A 20,534-nucleotide genomic window follows, 5' to 3' on the forward strand; every position below is an offset into this window, starting at 1 on the left:
AGAAAGACATTGAGAATGCTAGTTGAATAATATTAATTAGGATTAGTCCTAATTAATCAATATTGGTTAGTGAATGTTAGTTGACTGACTACATAAACATCTATATCCCTACTTCATGCAAGTCAAGATGAAACTATTTTAAGTGTAAATAGCATTAGACTAGTTGTATAATAGATATAAGGGGCATTTAGGGGGTGCAGTCGATAGAGCACTGGGCCTGGAGTCAAGAAGATCTGAGTTCAAATGAGGCCTTAGACACTTACTAGCTGTGTCCCCTGGACAAGTCACTTAACCCCTATTTGCCTCAGTTCCTTGTTTGTAAAAATGGAGACATGCTCAAGAACCAATGGCAAACCACTCCAGAATCTTTCCCAAGAAAACCCCATGGACAAAGTCCATGGGGCCATGTAGAGTCTAACCCAACTAAATGACTTGGGAACTACAACAATAGTTAGGAAGCTATGCTTGAGTTCAGGAAGACCTTGGTTGAAATTTTGACTCTGACGATTAGAAACCATTTGATCCTGGCCAATGAACAACCTCTTTATTCCTCAGTTTCCTCTACTTCAAAATGAGAGGTTTGGACTTAGTGACCTCAGCTACAAGAGGTTTTACAGATCAGGCACACCTCTTTACTCTTTTCCTTCCCTCCTTCTCTTTGCTGTAATAGAGAAGAAGGCCCTCAGGGAAGCAAACTGGTGGAGAAGGAAAACAGGCCCAGCTCAAGAGCCTAACAGCCCTACCTACCAACAAGTTTCAGAGCCAGGATGACATGAAAAAAGCCTGGGGGAATTGATGAATGGCAAAGGTAGTTGGCATGGGTTTTTCCAAGAACAGAGAGACAGAGAGATAAAAAATGGTTATCATCACGGAAGCAACCAGACCCTTTTCTTACAACTGCTTCCCACCATAAGACCTGATGGCAAGGCAGTCCCCTAGAGGAGAGGGATCAACAGTAAGAAACTGGAGGTGTGGCCAGAGCAGAATGGCCCAAAGATGAGATTATCCTAAAGGAAACAAGGTCTCTGAGAAGCCCTTGACAAGATTTAACTCTGATCCCCCAAACTGTTCTTTAACCTTCCAAACTTGGGGCTGCCCAAGGACTTGAGAGGAACAATGTGCAGAAAAAAGATGGCTGTGGATGGATAGAGCATTTATTAAGTGCTTAGTATGTGCCAGGCATTGTGTTCAACATGAGATACACAAATCCAAGCCAAAAAGGAGTCTCTGCCATCAAGGAGCTTACGTTCTAATGATGCTGCCATCACATAAAAGAGAACTGAACATATTCTGCAGAGCCAAACAGAAGTGAGCCTGGCCTGGGCACCTCATGAGATGGTGGTCAAGGCCAGGAACTTATTAGTTTGAATAAAGAGGCATCTCCAGGTACACTATCCCATAGGGGTTGTTTTGTTTTCTTTATTTGTATTTATTTTTCCCTATCATTATGAATCAAAGCCTGCATAAAGTCACCATGTTTGTGCCGTTGACTCCATCATGCTCCGCGTTCACCTTTCATTTTTGACGAAGACTAATGACATCACAGGGTGATGTCTTGGCTCAGGCATGAACTAGATTTAAGTGAGGCAGAGCTGCACAAAGTCATCGGCCTCACTCTCTTTTCCAGAGTCATCCATGTCTAATGGCAAGACAAAAGTCAAGATGACTGGCAATGTCCCAGGGTGCACTGGATGACCTCAATGTTTGGTTAAGCTCTAAGCATTCCACGGTGCCTGCTTCAGCTGCCTTCATGGGCATTGGAACAAACTGTTCTCATCCACCCATTCTTCATGCAGCTGGGATAGACATCCCCCTAATTCACTGAGGGGTTTGAGGCCTGTCAGTTTACCATCAACCTGGCTTAGCCTGTCTGCCCAGATGGTTTTACCAGGATGTCATGGCTGTGCGTGCTACGGCTTCTTAGAGCCACAGGTGAAACTTGGGTGACAGGTGAATACCAAAGGTGTTACTAAAGTTCACTGAAACACAATAAGGAAGACAAGATGGTGGGAGTTTCACAAGCCACAGGTGTCAAACGTCACACCCCTTGGCAAAGAACTAAAAATCAAGTGGATAAGAAGATGCCCATCATTTGGGGGAATGGCTGAACAAGTTGTGGTGTAAGACTGTGATGGAATACTACTGTGCTATAAGAAGCAACCAGCAGGATGTTCTCAGAAAAACCTGGGAAGATTTATATGAACTGATGCAAAGTGAAGTGAGAAAACCAGGAGAACATTATACGGAGTAACAGCAATATTATACAATCATCAACTGTGATAGACTCAAATACTCTGATGAAGACAATAATTCAAGACAATTCCAAAGGATGTATGATGAAAAATGCTATCCACTTCAAGAGGGGGAACTGATTGCAGACTGAGAATACTTTTTAAACTTTATTTTTTGGGAGTTTCTTTTGTCTCTTGTCTTCTTTTTCAACATGGCTAATATAGAAATGTTTTGCATGACTTCACATGTACGATCGATATAAAACTCAAGGAGGGGGAGGGTGGGAGGGAAAGAATTTGGAACTCAAAATTTGTAAAAATGAATGTTTAAAATGTTTGCTGTATAACTGGGAAATATTTAATGTAACAAATACAAATATATATAAAATATATCAAAAAGAAATATATGCTAAAAAGAAAAGGGGGCTAGAAAGCAGGGACTTGCTTAAGCTCTCCCCCAGGTCCCTCCAAAAACCTGTAAAAAATGGCTCTGAACAAATTGTAGAATTGCGGAACCCATGAAATAGCAGAGGGAAACAGGGCTCCAGTCCAGGAAAGCCTGGATGGTTGCTGGGAAGGGTCTATCACACAGAGCTGGGAGCGGAGTGGAGCACAGCCCAGTGTGGGCCACGCCAAGACAAACCAGACCAGGAGCTGGATGGAACAGGCGGTAGGGGCCTGAATCATTGAGCTGTGGCAGTTACCAGACTTCTCAACCCACAAATGCCAAAGATAACAGAGAAGGTTAGTGGAAAAACTGCTAGAGTGAAAGGAGTGCATGCTAGCCCCGGGGTGCGGAAGTGGTGCAGCTCTGGGGCTGCTTTCAGAGCTCCAGCTGCAGTTGCTTCCAGCCGCTGGCCCACCCTGTGGGAGAAATTAAGTGACAGATCAGAGTGGGAGTGCACAGCCTGCTTGGATCTGGATCACGGTCCAGGTTGGCGGTTGTTGGGGGAGGAAGACCACTGGTGTGGCAGAGTTTGCTGTGTAGAAGTAGCTCTGAAAACAGCAGCACAGCTCCTTAAGCTTGGGACAAAGTACTCATTACTCTACAAGCAGTCATACCCTGACGAAAAGCTCAAGGTTCAAGTAGTTGGCTGGGAACATGAACAGGCAGTGAAAATGCTCTCAGATTCAGACTCAGACTTTGGAATCTTTCTTTGGTGACAAAGAAGATCAAAACATACAGCCAGAAGAAGTCAACAAAGTCAAAGAGCCTACATCAATAGCCTCCAAGAAAAATATTAATTGGTCTCAGACTATGGAAGAGCTCAAAAAGGATTTAGAAAAGCAAGTTAGAGAAGTAAAGGAAAAATTGGGAAGAGAAATGAGAATGATGCGAGAAAACCACGAAAAACAAGTCAATGACTTGCTAAAGGAGACCCAAAAAAATACTGAAAAAATAACACCTTAAAGAATAGACTAATTCAAATAGCAAAAGAGCTCCAAAAAGCCAATGAGGAGAAGGATGCCTTGAAAGGCAGAATTAACCAAATGGAAAAGGAGATCCAAAAGACCACTGAAGAAAATACTACCTTAAAAATTAGATTGGAGCAAGTGGAAGCTAGTGACTTTATGAGAAATCAAGATATTATAAAACAGAACCAAAGGAAGGAAAAAATGGAAGACAATGTGAAATATCTCATTGGAAAAACCACTGACCTGGAGAATAGATCCAGGAGAGATAACTTAAAAATTATTGGACTACCTGAAAGCCATGATCAAAAAAAGAGCCTAGACATCATCTTTCAAGAAATTATCAAGTCAGAGGGTAAAACAGAAATTGAAAGAATCCACTGATCACCTTTTGAAAAAGATCCCAAAAAGAAAACTCCGGAGGTCAAAGGAGTTAGGATTAAAACCAAGAATCACCTACCCAGCAAAACTGAGTATAATGCTCCAAGGCAAAATATGGACCTTCAATAAAATAGAAGACTTTCAAGCTTTCTCAGTGAAAAGACCAGAGCTGAAAAGAAAATTTGACTTTCAAACACAAGAATCAAGAGAAGCATGAAAAGGTAAACAAGAAAGAGAAATCATAAGGGACTTACTAAAGTGGAACTGTTTTGTGTTACATTTCTACATGGAAAGATGATGTGTGTAATTCGTGAGACCTTTCTCAGTATTAGGGTAGTTGAAGGGAAGGTGATGTAAGCTGGATGAGGTGGTTCTGATTCATGGTAAGAAAAGAGCAAAGTTATTCAAACCTGAAGTTGGGAAAAACAGCTTGATCTGACCAAATACTTAGGAAAAGGCAGAATCTGTGCTCAAGGCAGTAACATTAAGGTTACCTGGGGATAAATTTTTAAGATATGTCCAAAGGGAGAAAATTTCAAACAATGGGAAAAGTCAAGGACAGCATCATTACCAAAACTGCAACTGAGAGGCTAACTATTCCTCCTTTCTTACCTCTATAAAATCATTTTGAGAATGGTCCATGTGTTCATTGAGACTGTCCTTGATGAAAACACAGGAGAATAAGAGGAGAAGGGAAAGGAAAAGGAGAGAAAGGAACAAGCATTTATTAAGCACCTATTATGTGCCAGAGAGGCTAGGTGGCACCATTGTGTATGGAGTGCACGGGCCTGGAGTCAGGAAGATGAGTCTTCCTGAGATCAAATCTAGCCTCAGATAGTTAGTAGCTGTGTGACCCTGGGTAAGTCACTTAACCCTGTTTGCCTCAGTTTCCTTATCTGTAAGATAAGCTGGAGAAGTAAATTGCAAACCATCAGTATCTTTGCCAAGAAAACCCCAAATGGGGTCATGGAGAGTCGGGCATACCTGAAACAACTCTACAACAATAACATGTGCCCGGCACTGTGCTAGGTGCTTTATAAATATTATCTCACTTGAGCCTCACAACAACTCTAGGAAGTAGGAGGTATTATTCTCACTTTACAGTTGAGTAAACTGAGGCATGCACAGTTTAAGTGACTTGCTCAGGGTCACACAGCTAGCGGTGTCTGAGGCTGGATTTGAACTAATACAGGTTTTGGAGACAATTCTGGACAAGATTGGCCACGTAGCACAGTTAGAGGATAAGAAAAGGACAGCCTCAGTGCTGCCCTACTACCCCCAAATGTTAACAGAAACAGAGGAGGAAAATATTCTCTCTGGGAGATTTATGGAAACACAAGGACAAGAATGGGATGGGATGATACGAAATGGGGGCAAAAGGAATATTATTGATGTTGGTAAAGTCAGATCTTTTAAAGTGAGCTCTTTAGTGTTGAAAGAGGAGACAATTATGCTTCAAGAATTATCTTGCTAAAATTATTTGCCCTCTTCAATCTCATTTTAGGGAAAATAAGCCTATTGTCTAGAATTCTAAAATAATTGTTCTCAGAAAGCTTGTCAGCATGAACATTTATTTATAACTGTTTTATTGCATAATTACTTTTATTCATTTTTATTATTCATTATATTACAGATGATTATTTATAATTATAGATTGTATTTTATATAATATATACTTTAATTACATGTTATATTATGTGTATTATATTATATGTAATTATGTACAATTGTATGATATAACTATGTGATGAATTTTTATATAATCATTGATATTGTTTATTGATTTATTATTTATTATTCTGTTTTAGTACCTATATTGCATATATATGCTGCATATATGTATATATGTATGTATACACATATGGATATATACATATACACATATACACACTATGTATGTATATGCGTGTGTATATATATATATATATATATATATATATATATATATATATATATATATATGTTATAATCAAAAGCCAAGAGGTACAAGCTGGATGAGGCAATTCTTATTTAGAGTGAGAAAAGAACAAGGTTGTTCAAAACAAAGTTGGGAAAAGCAGCTCGACCTGACCAAATACTTACAAAAAGGCAGAATCTGTGCTGAAGGCAATAATATTAGGGCTACCCAGGGATAAATTGTCAAGATTTTTCAAAGGGAGAAAATGTCAAAAAATACAAAAAGTCAAAGATAGTATCATTACCAAAACTGGTGACAAAATGTTGGACTTGGAGTCAGAAAGACCTGAATTCCAATCAAGTCATTCTCTGTCTCAGTTTCCTCATCGATAAAATGGGAATAAAAATATCACTGACCTTACAGGGTTACTATGCTGATCAAATCAGTTAAGTTATGGAGAGCACTTTGCAAACCATAAAGCACCATAGAAATGTTAGCTCTCATGGTTCCATAAGACTATTGTGCAAAGCAGACTTCAGTGGTCTCCAAACTTTTCTGATCCTGTTCCCTGTCAGCAAAAAATTTTCAACATGCACCCCCAATATGCACATATTTACTTACTTATAAATTACATATGTATAGAGCACATCACCACATTAATAATTATGTATACCATGTACAGAAATATTTATAGCAGCTCTTTTTGTGGTAGCAAAGAATTGGAAATCAAGGGGATGCCCATCAATTGGGGAATGGCTGAACAAGTTGTGGTATATGAAGGTAATGGAATACTATTGTGCTATAAGAAATGGGGAAGATACAGACATCATAATAACCTGGAAAAACCGACATGATATAATACTGAGTGAGCGGAGCAGTACTAGGAGAACATTATACACAACCACAGACATATTGGTTCTGGGATGACTAACTTTGATAGACTTGGCTCTTCTCAGCAATATAAGGCTCAAAGACAGCTCTAAAGGACTCATGATGGAAAGATCTATCTACATCCAGAGAAAGAACTATGGAGTCTGAATGTGGATTGATGCAAACTATCTGCTCTCTCTTTTTTTTTTCTGAGTCTTCTTTTTTGGTTTTGTGTCTTCTTTCTCATGATTCATTCCACTGATCATTGTTCTTCTTTACAACACGAAAGAAAAAAAAATTACGTACACCATAAAACTTATATCTGAAAAAGTATGTAAATGTGAAATAACATTTGATTCTAGTAAGTCACTAGAACTTAATTTAAAGGAAAATGATGCTGCCATCAGATCTGAGCATCAGGAAGATAATTTTGGCAGCTGAGTGGAAGATGGATCAGAAAAGAGAGAAGTTTGAGACGGGTAGAACAACTCAGGCCACTGTAAATTCTCCCTGATGATGGGGATGGATCTATATTAGGGGGCTGCATGAGTGGAGACAGGGGCACAAAGACAAGAAATGCTTGGCCACTGATTGGCTATGTGGACTGAGGGAGAATGAGAAGTCAAAGATGAGGCTGAGATTGGAAACCTGGGTGCCCTTGAAAGAAGTTCAGAAGGGCCATGGGGTTGGGACAGGGAGAGATACTATGTTGAGATTAATAAGATCACTGCTACAAATTGCAACTGATCTTATGTCTCCTTATGTTGGGAGTCTTGTTCTGTCTCACCCAAAATGAAAAGGGCACAATAGGGCTTACTCACTATTCAATGCTCAAGAACTAGGGTGTGCTTTTCAGAGGGTGTCTATCAGTCATCTGGGGGAACAGGAGTGGGTGTGCAGCAGGAAGGTGGGAGTTTTCCCAATAGCACCCATGTAGCTGCTGATTTAGAGACCCCAGCAGTAATTAGGTTTCTACAGAAACACCCTGGACAGGGAGAAGGTTAGGAACTTGTACAGTGGGAGTTGAGTGTTAGGGGATGATGGTAGGTGAGATAAGCCCCCAGGACTGGCTGTTACCTGGAGGATGGGATGGTACCCATTTTCCCACCCTTTCACAGGTAAATTATACACACTTCTCTGACAGGCCATCCTCCAATTGGTGTCAGAGCCCACTCTCCTCCCTAGGACAGTACTGCACTACTAGTTTAGTTAAAGCAAAGTCTAAGGAGATCTGATACAGAAAATAATGTGTAATTTTTTAAAGGAAATCATTGCACTATGTCCCTATGCTAATGGAAGAAAGGGAGAAGAGAAAAATTAAATGTATGCAAAATATCCATTTGGGTCTTCAGTTTCAGGCTTCTTTCCCCTCCATCAAGCCGCTGTCATTGTTTGTCCTTCATTCTAGAAGAGGACCATGACATCAGGGAGGTGATGCCATGACACATAAGCGAATTGGATTTAAGTGAGGGATTGACCCATCAAGCTATGCAAGAGAGCTTTACAGAAGTGACATAATTCCTCCCTTTTCTTGCCTTCCTTTTTGGAAAAAGTCCATGGAAAGTGATAAAATGATCAAGAGGGAAAAAATAAAGCAGAAAGGAAATGGAAGGCTTGGATTACTCTGTCTGAATAATCAACCTTTTAACAAATCAAGATTTGACTATTTAGAGGATAGCAAAAGAGTTTTGGACCAGAAGGTGAAGGGGACAATATTGGAGAATTCAATATAACTGGAAATTCTAGAATGTCTTCTACCATCCAAGGATCCCCAGCATCCAGCACAGTGCTGGCGCATAGTAGGTTTCTAATAATTGCTTATTGACTTGGCACAACACAAAGGAGAGTAGAGTATAAGCATAATCTGTAATAAAAACAGAATGTTAAACCCTTAATGAAAAAGCTCTATTAAAAAACGAAGTTATCTCTACATTTATTTGTTCAACTACTGGTACAGAAATCTCACTAGCATTGCACCAGGAATGAAATCCTCTATCTGTATGTCCTCCCATCTCTTGTCCAATTTCAAAATGATACAGTTCTCCTGTCTTTTCTTGCGCCTTTCCAACAATATAAAAACACTACGGGAATTATTCTTTCTAAACTTCACTTTGTCTATTGTTCAGTAATTCTTGCAGAGTGAGAATGTCAAGGATAAGGATCTTAGTCCCTTCTCCACCACAGCTTTGCTTCCTTAAAATCTACCAGTCTCACGTTTCTTTGCCCTACTTTTCTCTACTCAACTTCTATAAAATTGCTTTTATAGATCAAGCCCTTTAACACAGGAATCAGGGTTTTTGATTAGTCTTCATACAGACTTTGGAATACTGGAAAATTTATTTTTAAAAATATTAGATGTTTCCTCACCATTACAGTGTTATTGCTGTTGTGTTATTTTTTGTCCTTAGTTCTCTAAGAGGATCGTGAGATTAGGGAGTTGATACCATGACATGCAAGTGGATTGGATTTAAGGGAGGGAGAGCTGTGCAAAGTCACCTGCCTCACTTTCTCCTCCGGAGCCATTTGGGTCCAGTGGCAAGATATAGATCAGAACTGGAGATGGCCCCATACAGTGGGAGACCTTGGCCTTTTCAGTTAAGGTCTTTAACAGGCCTCAGTTTGACTGAGGCAACGCCCATTCAGTGATAAAAGCCAAACAAGAAAAGAAGTAGAGAACCGCCTCTTTACCTAGTTAAAAAAAAAAAATCCATCTGGGAGGGGAAGACCCTCAGGGTTTCTGGCCAAAATAGAAACAATTGCTATTTACACTGGCTCTGAGCCAATCAAGGCCCAAACAATGACCAAGTAGGACTTGGCCTGGGATCTTTTGTTGGCCAATCAAAGAGACCCAGAGTTGGCCAAAAACCCTCACCAAGTCTATACGGTTAAAATTTTCTGCCAACTATTCACTGTCTCTGAACTCTATTCCCCCCTTGCAAATCCATCCTATAGAGCACAACCAAACTTGCCCTCCTAAAGTATTACCTTGATCAGGGGCCTGTCTCCACCCCATATACATAAATGCATACTGTGTACATAATCTCCCTTTCTTCTCTCTCTCTCTCTCTCTCTCTCTCTCTCTCTCTCTCTCTCTCTCTTCTCTCCGCCTCTCCCCCCCTGCCCTTTCTCTCTCCCCCACCCAGAACCTACAGAATAGAAATTTGTCAGACTAGCATTCATGGTCCTTCACAATTTGGTCCTATGAATCCATATAAAAAGACAGATTTCTAGAGTCCTAAAGTTTTGAAAAAGATTTTAGGTCAAATCCAACCCCTACTTGAAACACAAATCCCCTCTACAAACTCCCTAACCACTATTCATTCATTCTCTACTAGAAGAATTTTAGAACTGGGAATTCAGTACCTGAGAGTGTTAATTTGTTTTTGAGAGAGTACCAATTGTCAAGGAAGTTCTTCTACATATTGAACAGAAATCTGACTCTCTAGAAATCCCTAACCCCCATTTTGGTTTGTCCTCCATAGGCTTCTTCCATATGGGAACCCTTCATATACTTAAAAATTGTTATGTCCCTCCAAATTAAGTCTAATTATTTCAAGTTGTTTCAAACTCTCCTCATTTTGACACAGTTCTCACTTCTCCTGCTCTAGGACCAAGGTTATAGATCTTGTTAATGTGTCTCTTAAGACTGAACACAATACCTCAGATATGATATGACAAAAGAGACTGGCACCTCTCTCATTGCAAACACTAGATTTTCTAGTAATACTTCCTAAGAACACATCCACTTGTTTGACTTCCATCTCACATTGTCAACTCAGAGACAACTGCACCTCTGTCCTCCTGATCACTCAAGATAGCAACCATGGTGTCATCATCCACAAATCTTCAATCATCCCAGTTAGTTACCAAATCCTGTGATTTCTGCCTCCACAAAACCTCTTGCATTGACTCTTTCATTTACAATACTCATCACCCTAGCTCAGAGACCCTCAACACTCCTTACCTGGACTACTGAAATAGCTTCCTAATGGGTGTCCCTGCCTCAAGCCTCTTCCCTCTCTGATCCATTCTTCTACACAGCTGCGAATGTGATTTTCTGAAAGCATACATATATAGTCATGTCAGCTCTCTTACTCAAACTCCAGTGGCTCTCTACCTTTTGGATCAAACATAAACACCATTTAAAGCCTTTCACAATTGTACTCCAGTCTACTTTTCCTGCCTTATTGACTATTACTTGATCCCCTTCATGTAGTCTTCACTCCTGCCAAACTGGCCTTCTTGCTATTCTTCATATACGTTATTCCATTTTCCATGGAGAGATTTCACTTCATGGATTTTGAGATCCCAAAGCATCTCTCCACGTTTTTGTACTCCCTCATCCCCATGCCTAGAATGCATCTTCTCTTGACCTCTCAGAATCCCTAATTTCACTCAATTGTGACATTCAATGTGATGCCTTTTCCGATCCCTTAGAAGTCAAGTGCCTCGTCCAAACCCCGCCCCCATTACTTTGTGTTTATTTTGTATGTGCCTACGTACATACTCCCCCATATAAGCTCCTGAAGGGCAGGAAATGTGTCCCATTTTTGCCTCTGCATCCCTAGTGCCCATCAGTGTCCAAACACATAATTTGTCAATCAGTCATTTCGGTCATGTCTGTCTGACTTTTCATGTCTCCATTTCGGGTTTTCTTGGCAAAGACACTGGAGTAGTTTCACATTTCCTTCTCCAGCTCATTTCACAGATGAGGAAACTGAGGCAGAGGATTAAATGACTTGCCCAGCATCACACAGCTAGTATCTGAGGCCAAATTTGAACTCAGAAAGTAAGTCTTTCTTACCACAGGCCTGACACACTATTTATTCCATCTCCTGGCTGCCTCCACCACACAGTAGGCAGATAATAAATGCCTATGCTTTAAGCATACTAAAATTCCTATATCTTTTCCATATGAACTACTATCTCTATGTCCAGGTCTCCAGAGGCCATGATGTATGTAACATTGTTTTTATCCAAGTGCAGAATGCCACACTCATTTGGGACTTAGTATATACTATGTATTGTTATTTATCTATCTATATTTATATCTCTGTATGTCCCAACAAATCTAATTAATAAACTCCTTGTAGGCAAAGAATATTATTCATCTGAGCATCTCCCTCAGTGCCAACCATCCGTAGGCACTTAAGTGTTCATTGAAGATACACTGACATGGTTTTAATTTTTCAGAACATAATTTGTGCTTACAAAGTTAAGTTAGAGCTAACCTAAGTATCAGTCATGGTCTATCTTCAGACTTACCAAGAGGCAAAGAAGATGGGCCTACATCAAAACCCTATCATTTGTTTCCTCCAATTTGCATCTAAATATGCAAATATGTAGCAAAAGTACATCAAAATATCCAAAAAATATATCAAAAAGGTGAAAAGGGGCAATTTTTAAAAAGTGGCCACAATAATTGTTATTTACGCAGGTGAGGGCTTGACAAGGATGTGCGTGTGTATGTGTGTGTGTATGTGTGTAGTGGTAAGCATGAGCAAAATAAATGGTCCATGGGGCCTTGGACCTGGCTAAATTATTCCCCAGGCTAAACACTGAAGACCAGAGAGTTTGAAAATGGTGCTTAATGAAGCCAGGGTTGAAGGTTTAATTCCCATATGATCCAGTTAGTTTTCCTCTGTTTCACAGTGACAAGACTATACTCCCAACCCTGGTACATGGCTACAGCTGGTCAAGGGGTGGGAGGAATAGGTGAATGTAGTCAAAGATGTCAGCCCACATTGAGGGTTCTGTGCATGGCTCAGTAAAAGGAATGGTGAGTCAGAAGACACAGAGCTCTATCATGGCCCTGCTATCCACTACCTGCTAGACCACAGGTCAAATCATTTTTCTTCTTCAAGATTTGAATTCCCACTCTACAAACTGGACAGGTTAAACCAGAGCGCCTTTAATATCCCCTTCTAGCTGTAAATCTATAGTTCTTAGGGTTTATTAGGTAAAGTTTGTACCTTAGATTAACAGTGTAATTTATTAGAGTAACAGTGTAATCTATTACAAATTGCTAATATAATTAAATACAAGTCATAATAGCAATTTAACACTCATAGTATGAGTAAAGGGCATAAGAGAAGTGAGTAAGACAGGAGTTTGTTGCAATTAAAATGAATGCAAACTGATTTGAGGATATGATACATTGGAAGGCCCCAACACAAAGCAGTACCTGAAGCACAGAAATGACCTCTAGGGAGTAAGGATGGAGGAGGGAAAATGCAGTCTAGCAGAAGTCACTGGAGAAAGCTACAAGAGTGAGCAAAATTCAATTCAATTTAAACTTTTTTCTTAAAGTGCTTACTCTATGTACTGGAGATACCAAGAAGGGGGCGGGGGGGGGGGGGGAGGAAGGTGGCTTTTTCTCTAACGTTTTCATCTTAATAAGAGAATGAGGCAACTATACAAGCACAATTTAATAATGAAAACTTATGTGAAGTAAATTACAAAAGAAAAAAGAAAAAAAGGCACAAAAGGCTAGGGATGGAGGAATCTTTTCTTCTTGGTGGCCCAAGGAAGGACTCGCTTAAACAACCAATCAATAATTAATAATTAAATTAATATTTATATATTGTATATATAATAATATTATATCATAATAATATTATATATATATATATGTATATACAATGTACCAGGCACAGTGCTATGCACTAGGGATACAAAGAGGCAAAAGACAGTCCTTTGCCCACAAGGAGCTTACAATCTAATAGGAGAAACAAAATAGACAGGACAATAGGAATTAACAGAGGTAAAGAGACTAGAATTAAGACATGTTGGGGAAGGCTTCCTGTAGCAGGTGGGATTTGACTTGGAACTTAAAGGAAGTCGGAAAGGATAGTAATTGGAGCAGAGGAAGAAGAGCATTCCAGGTGTGGGGGAAAGCCAGAGAGAATGGTCGTACAGGAGGAAATACATGAGCTGTGCCTTGGGAAAAGAAAAAGGGAGAATTTTGACTGGTGGAGATGTGAAGAAGCTTCTTTCTCCTTCGTGTCCAAAGGGTGGTATATCATCTAATGTTTCCAAATTAGTTTTGTGGCAACATTTTAAAATTAGTCCAGGAGTCCCTGAGGAAGAAATTATCTGAAGAAAGTCCTTGTATTGTAAACAGACTTTCAGTCTCTTAAGTGAGATTCGTACTAAAAGTCTTAGGTTCCCAGAAAATGTGATCACAGAAATGGAAATTCATATTCAAAACATTTTATTTGCCCCAGGCTTTTTTTTTTTTGGCTTTAAGTTGTCCCTCCCAAAAGTAACTGTTATTATTGTTTTCTGTTGCCTATTAATGAGACATTTTTCTTTCCTGCTTCGTCTTATTGGACACAAAGCTTAGTTTTTACTTAACTATACCTTTAACTAGAAAAATAGAAGCTTGTAATGGACAGGAATTTTTTGATCTTTTGTATTTATGTCCTTAGCAAATAGCAGAGACCTTGGCACTTGGTAGAGGCTTGTTGATTATTAAAGAGTGGCATTTGTTTCTTTCAACCTTTTGGAAAAAACAGACAAGAAACTAAAAGCAAAATATTTGTGTACATTAGACATCAACCCTCTTTCAATGACCTCATGAAACCACATGGAAATTAGTTAATCCGTTTAATATCACAAGATGGTTTATTTTGGAACTGTATTCTTAATAAAGGTATCATAGCAACCAACACAGAGCCAAGACAACTAAGTTTGGGTCAAATGTACAATTAAAAATAAATCAGTAACTTCCATCCAAAACAAGGGAAAAAAGCAATCACTCAGTACACAATGTTCCACTGTACTTTAAGTACTTTTGTTTAAAAAGGGGGGAAGTCACCCCAAAATTAGATCTGCAATTCAAGAACTTGATTGTGTATACTATACAATGCTTTGACATTTATTAGAATTTGAAGTTACCAAGAGAGAGCACTCCTGATGGAAGGCAAGATGAAGTTGAAATCCCAACTGAAGACACAAATGTGATGCTGGGGTAGTAACTTGATTTTCCTGGCCTCAGTTTTCTCTCAAAAATGAAGAGGTTGGTGGTTGAGATGACCTCCAAGTTTCCTTCTAGCTCCAAACCTGATTCTGCAATCTTATTTCCCAAGGCCAATCAATACATTTCAGAGCTACCTCTTCTCCTGCTATTAAGTTAATGTGTGCCCAAGGAATAAAAAATTAATTTTAGAAAAGAAAAATTAGGAAACTAAATCTATTGCAAAAAAAAAAAACCACTTTAATGACACACTTCCTTATTGTTGTGCCCTTGAGACATAAATAATTTATTTTCTGTATCTTGTTGCAATAAAGCTGCTTTTGCTCATCTTTGCTGCTTTTTCAGTTATCTGTACCACTGTTTTTTTTTTTCATTAATAGAGGTAAGTATGAATGGACAACACAAGAATACATAGCATTCAATGATTCACCAAGAAAACTGAGGCCCATATCATTAAATTAAAACCAGAAATTTCTTGAGGGCCCTGCTTTGTTTAATCTCCAGCTTGTTGAATCTCTGTGATCATATTTCTAACCAACCAACGTTTTGACAACGAGAAGCAGCCCAAGCTAGGACCATGTGTGTCATTCTCTCCTTTTTGAGAGGTCTCAGAGTAAGAAGATTGTGATGGTAGGATAGGAACAACAGGAAATCCTAGCCTAGGGGGCTCTTTAGGTTCTACATTTCTGGTTGAGATAGAGAGTGCCTCATCAGGGTCCCAAGTTATAAGCAGGCTACTAAACCCTTTTTATTTGATTTAATTCTTCTAAGCCTGTATCTGGAAGGGTCGGTGGGGGGGAGGCTAAGAGAATGTCCAAACCTGGGATGGCATTAGTGTGGGGAATTCTCAGTGTGGAACCTCCCTCCACAAATGCTGATCAACTAATTTGTAATATATAGCCTTAGTGGGAAATTGAGAGGTTAAGTAATTTGCCCAAGGACATATAGCATCTTAAGTATGTGCCCAAGGCAGCACTCGAACCTAAATCTTAACTCTAAAGCCAAGTTCTCTCTTTCTCCTCTGTCATTTGCCTATGTAAATGTCAGACCTCAACATTTACAAGGTCACTTGAAGGACTTTTGTTTCTTAACAGCTGTACTCAGGCCCCTCTATCCACATATGGAATAGAACCTGATAAGGTATCTGAATTTCTTATAGATGCTTACACATTCCCCCGACAGGTGTACAAAAACAGAGCCAGTTTAATCAAAATTGAGTTATCTGGTCATTTTAAACATTGACAAAGTTGATTCATGTCGACCTTGGAATATTAATTTCTCTTTATCTTCTAGGAATACACATAGTGTGATGTTAACTAAGCCAGTGTCTTATACCCCCAAAACAACCTAAAGTGTTCTGTCCTTCCCATTAAAAACAGCATGGCCTACTGGAAGGAGCTGGCCTTGGATCCAGGAAGACCTTGGGAAGTCCAAGTTTTGCCTTTGACAAATACTGTCAGTGTGAGCTGGGCAGGTCTCTCAAACATCTCAGTGTTCTGAGCTATTCTCCAAGACTATAAGAGCAGAAAGGGGCAGCAAGATGGTGCAGTGAGTAGAGCACCAGCTCTGGAGTCAGGAGGATCAGAGTTCAAACGTGGCCTCAGACACTTGACACACTTACTAGCTATGTGACCTTGGGCAAGTCACAACCCCATTTGCCCTGCCTTCCCCCCTCCAAAAAAAAAAGGCAGAGAAAGAATGAGACTTAGAGGTAAAAAGAATTTCCTCAGTGGTGTATCAATGAAATCCCAGGGCCAATTCCTATCCCTTTTCTCCAGAGCCACTATGGTAACATCTGTCCCTGTCATCTGCTTACAAATGAAATAGTGACCCAGGAGTTAAACAAGAAAAAAATCTAGGGAGGGAGATGGGCCCTTTACTTATCTGGAAAGGCCTATGAACTCAAGGCTTCTGTGTATGAACTCAATGCTTCTGTGTAGGCAGTGACCCAGGAGTTAAACAAGAAAAAAAATCTGAGGAGATGGGCCCTTTACTCATCTGGAAAGGCCTCTGAACTCAAAGCATCTGTGTATGAACTCAAGGCTTCTGTGTAGGCTTCTGTGTATATGGGGAGTGAGGAGGTGGGTAAGAAAATGACCCTTTTAAATCTATTTGGAGATAGGTTTCCACATTCTACACTTGACCTCCTTGTACCTGTGATTTCTCACTTAGGAGTGACCAAGAAATAAAGAGACACAATTTTAAAAGAAATTTAAAGGATAACATAGGATATTTAGTGTCAAGAAGAACTATTCTTAACTTGTGACTACAATAGATACCTTTTCTTTTGGACATACCAAGATGTTTGTCAAGTAGAATCTGAATAAGGCAGTACTCTCCAAAAAGCTTCCAAAAGAGTGGGGGAGAAGGTGAGAGACAGAATTGAAAAGGGAGAGGGAAAAAAGAGAGGTCTTTTTTAGGAGTGATAGGGGGTTCCACTGATGAAGGCTTCTATTGGGGTGAAGACAGACAGAGATTTGTGCTCAGTGTGGTCTAGGGGATTTGATGCTTGATAAGACCACCTGTCCTACCTCTGGAAGAAGGGAAGTGGATAAGATGGGGGCAACTGGCACCTGGGAGAGAAGGGCATAGACCTAGGAAGGAGATTTTGAAGCATGCAGACAAAAGAAGGCGACCAGGAGGAGAGTATAGCTCAATGGCGGGCTTCAAAATCAGGGACCTAGTCTGGGAGGTGGTCAAATGGGGGAAAAACAAACTTTGTATCAAATTTCTCTAGTGTCTGGAATCCAACATGAACAGTTAATAAATATGACTAATAGCCAGTCCCCAATAGATAAATGATCAAAAGATATGAACAGTTTTCAAAAGAATTGCATATTTACAATATTTACAACTATCAGAAAGAATGCTCCAAACCATCAATAAGAGAAATGTAAATCAAAATGACCCAGAGGTTTTAGCTCACATCTACAAATTGGCAAAGATGCCAAAAAACAAAACAAAACGTAATGATGTTGGCAAAGATGCCAAAAGACAAAACAAAACAGTAATGATGTTGTGGAATGATAGGTACACTAACACATTAAGCAGTCTGGAATTATGTTAGCCTCCTGGGATACAAAGTAAAGAAGAATAAGCTTAGTAACTTGAGAAAGGACTTCTTGGTAAAGCAAAGCCAAGAATCACATAAGTATGACAGTTTGCTAAAAACAACAAACAAAAAAAAAACATAAAAGAAGAGAAAAGGACAGAAGATCCAACTCAAAATGTATAGATAATCACAGAGTGACTTTCATTTCCCAAGACCTTTTATATATTCTTTGACCTAGAGACTACATTACTGGGCTTACACCCTATGGAAACCACTGATAAAAGTCCCACATACATAAAAATATTATACATAAATGCAACTGAATATTATTATGCTATAAGAAATGATATATGAAGAAAAATATGGAAAGATTTATATAAACTGGGAAGAACTACACACCGAGAAATCAAAAATAAATGTAACAAAATTATAAAAATCAACCATGACTCTTATGAAGATATATGAGAAGATAGTCCTAGCCCATCCTTTCATTGAGGTGGAGGTCCACAGCTGCTACCCATTACACAGGTTTTTGGACTTTTTCAATGTATCAATCAGTTGTGCTTAAATTTTTTCTTTTTTAAAAAAAATACTGTTTGTTATATAGGAGAGCTGGTGTGGGGAGAAGGATACTGAAGTTAATTATGATGTTGTGAGAAACAGAAGACACCAATAAAAACTTATTTTTAAAAAGATGTCATCATCCAGGCACTGTGCTAGGCTCTTGGGATATAAAGTAAAGGAGAATAAGCTTAGTAACTTGAGAAAGGAATTCTTGGTAATGAGATGCCAAGAATCACACAGGTGTAACAGTTTGCTAAAAACAAAAAACCATAAAAGAAGAGAAAAGGATGGAAGATCCAACTTGCAATGTATAGACAGTCACAGAGTGACTTTCATCTCCCAAGACATTTATATATTTTAATTAATAGAATTTTAAAGTGATATTTTTATATCACTTACATTTCCCAATGCATCTACCCAACCACAAAGCAATCACTCATAAAAAAAATTGGAGGAAAAAATCCAACAAAATTAACCAACTTTTCGAAAGAATGGATTACAAGCAGCATCTCAAACCCACAGTTCCCCCACCTCTGCAAAAATCTCTCTTCTTTGGGTGTATTATTTATTTTAATTACAAGGAAACACTAGCATGAAACAAGAAATGAGCTCTGCTCTCAATCTGAAGAAATAATCCTCCATTAGTGATACAATAATGTCTCCATGGCAACTACTATAATTGAGATATTGCAACAAGAGGCTGATAACCTATAAAAAATAAAACAGCAGCATCAGATACCAAGATTAACAACAACAAAAAAATTACCTCCATGCAACCAACTGCAGGTAATTACTCAAGTTTCAAGAAATCCAGAAGAGAAAGATCCTTCTAAAAAGGTCCACAATGATGAATGAACCATGGTATAAGAATGTCATGGCATATTATTGTGCTTTGAGGAATGAAAAATAGGAAGAATTCTGAGACACCTGGGAAGACATAGTCAGTTAATAAGCATTTACTAAGCACCTATTATGTGTCAGGAATTGTGTTATAAAGCAGTGGGAATACAAAGAGAGGTAAAAGATAGACCCTGCTCTCACTCAAGGAGCTCACAGTCTAATGAGGTAGACAACATGCAAACAACCATATGCGATAAAGCTACATGCAGGATAAATTTCAAATAATAAATAAAGAGAAGACACTAGAATGAAGGAAAGGCTTCCAGTAGGAGGTGGACTTTTATCTAGGACTTGAAGGAAGCCAGGAAAGCCTAAAGGTGGAAATGAGGAGCCACTCAAAGTACCAGGAGGCCAACGGGTTGCAGAGAGAGGAGCATAACCTATAAAAAGCATGGTAAGGAGAGGGATAGAGGAAGTTAGGAAGGATCTTGAATGTCAAATTCGGATTTTACATTTGATCCTAGGAATGATAGGGAACCAGTGAAGTTTATTGTGTAGGGGTCTGACAAGGTTCTTTAGAAAGATCAGTTCGAGAAACAAGTGAAAGATGGACTGGAATGGGGAAAGACTTGTGGCAGAAAGACCAATCAGCAAATTTGGGAGACAACCTCTCAGGTCCCCCAATTCAGTAACTTTTTCTGCATGTGAAGGAGCCAAAGGAGTACTCTGTTAACATAATTCGAGATGGAGGAATGGCATGTGCATGTCGATTAGTTGTAAAAGATTTTATTAATAAAGGAGTTAATATTTTAGAATTTTAGAATCTGACCAGTAAGAAGAGAGAATAATTTCTTTAGAGCAGAAGGCCATAGGACTAGAAATAATATAGTTGAGTAATAGAGTAACAAAGTGAGATAACCAAAGATAACTAGATAAAATAGTTCTAAAGCAAGGAGTAAATTCCTAAGTCCAGGCACAAAGAGAAGTCCCAATAGAACTTTGAGGGGTGAGGCAGCCTAAAAAAGAGAAGAGAATAGACCATTGTTAGGGTGTGCTAGGTCTCCAGTTAGAAGCAGAAACTAGCCTAGGGACAGCAGTAGGAATTTGCAGTAATTTAATTTAATAAAAGGGGACCACCTAAGACAGAAGCCATAGGTATAGCAAACCAAGGAGCAGGATATCAAGAGATGATGTGAAGGAAAAGGCAAGAGAAATTTGCTAAGGGAGGGTGAGGAAGAACACTCAAGAGTGTTAAGGGACTTGAGAAATCCTTGCAAGAACTTTGAAGAAGTTTAATATTCCACAGCA

Source organism: Trichosurus vulpecula, chromosome 6 (assembly GCF_011100635.1).
Source record: "Trichosurus vulpecula isolate mTriVul1 chromosome 6, mTriVul1.pri, whole genome shotgun sequence".
Classification (NCBI taxonomy): Eukaryota; Metazoa; Chordata; class Mammalia; order Diprotodontia; family Phalangeridae; genus Trichosurus; species Trichosurus vulpecula.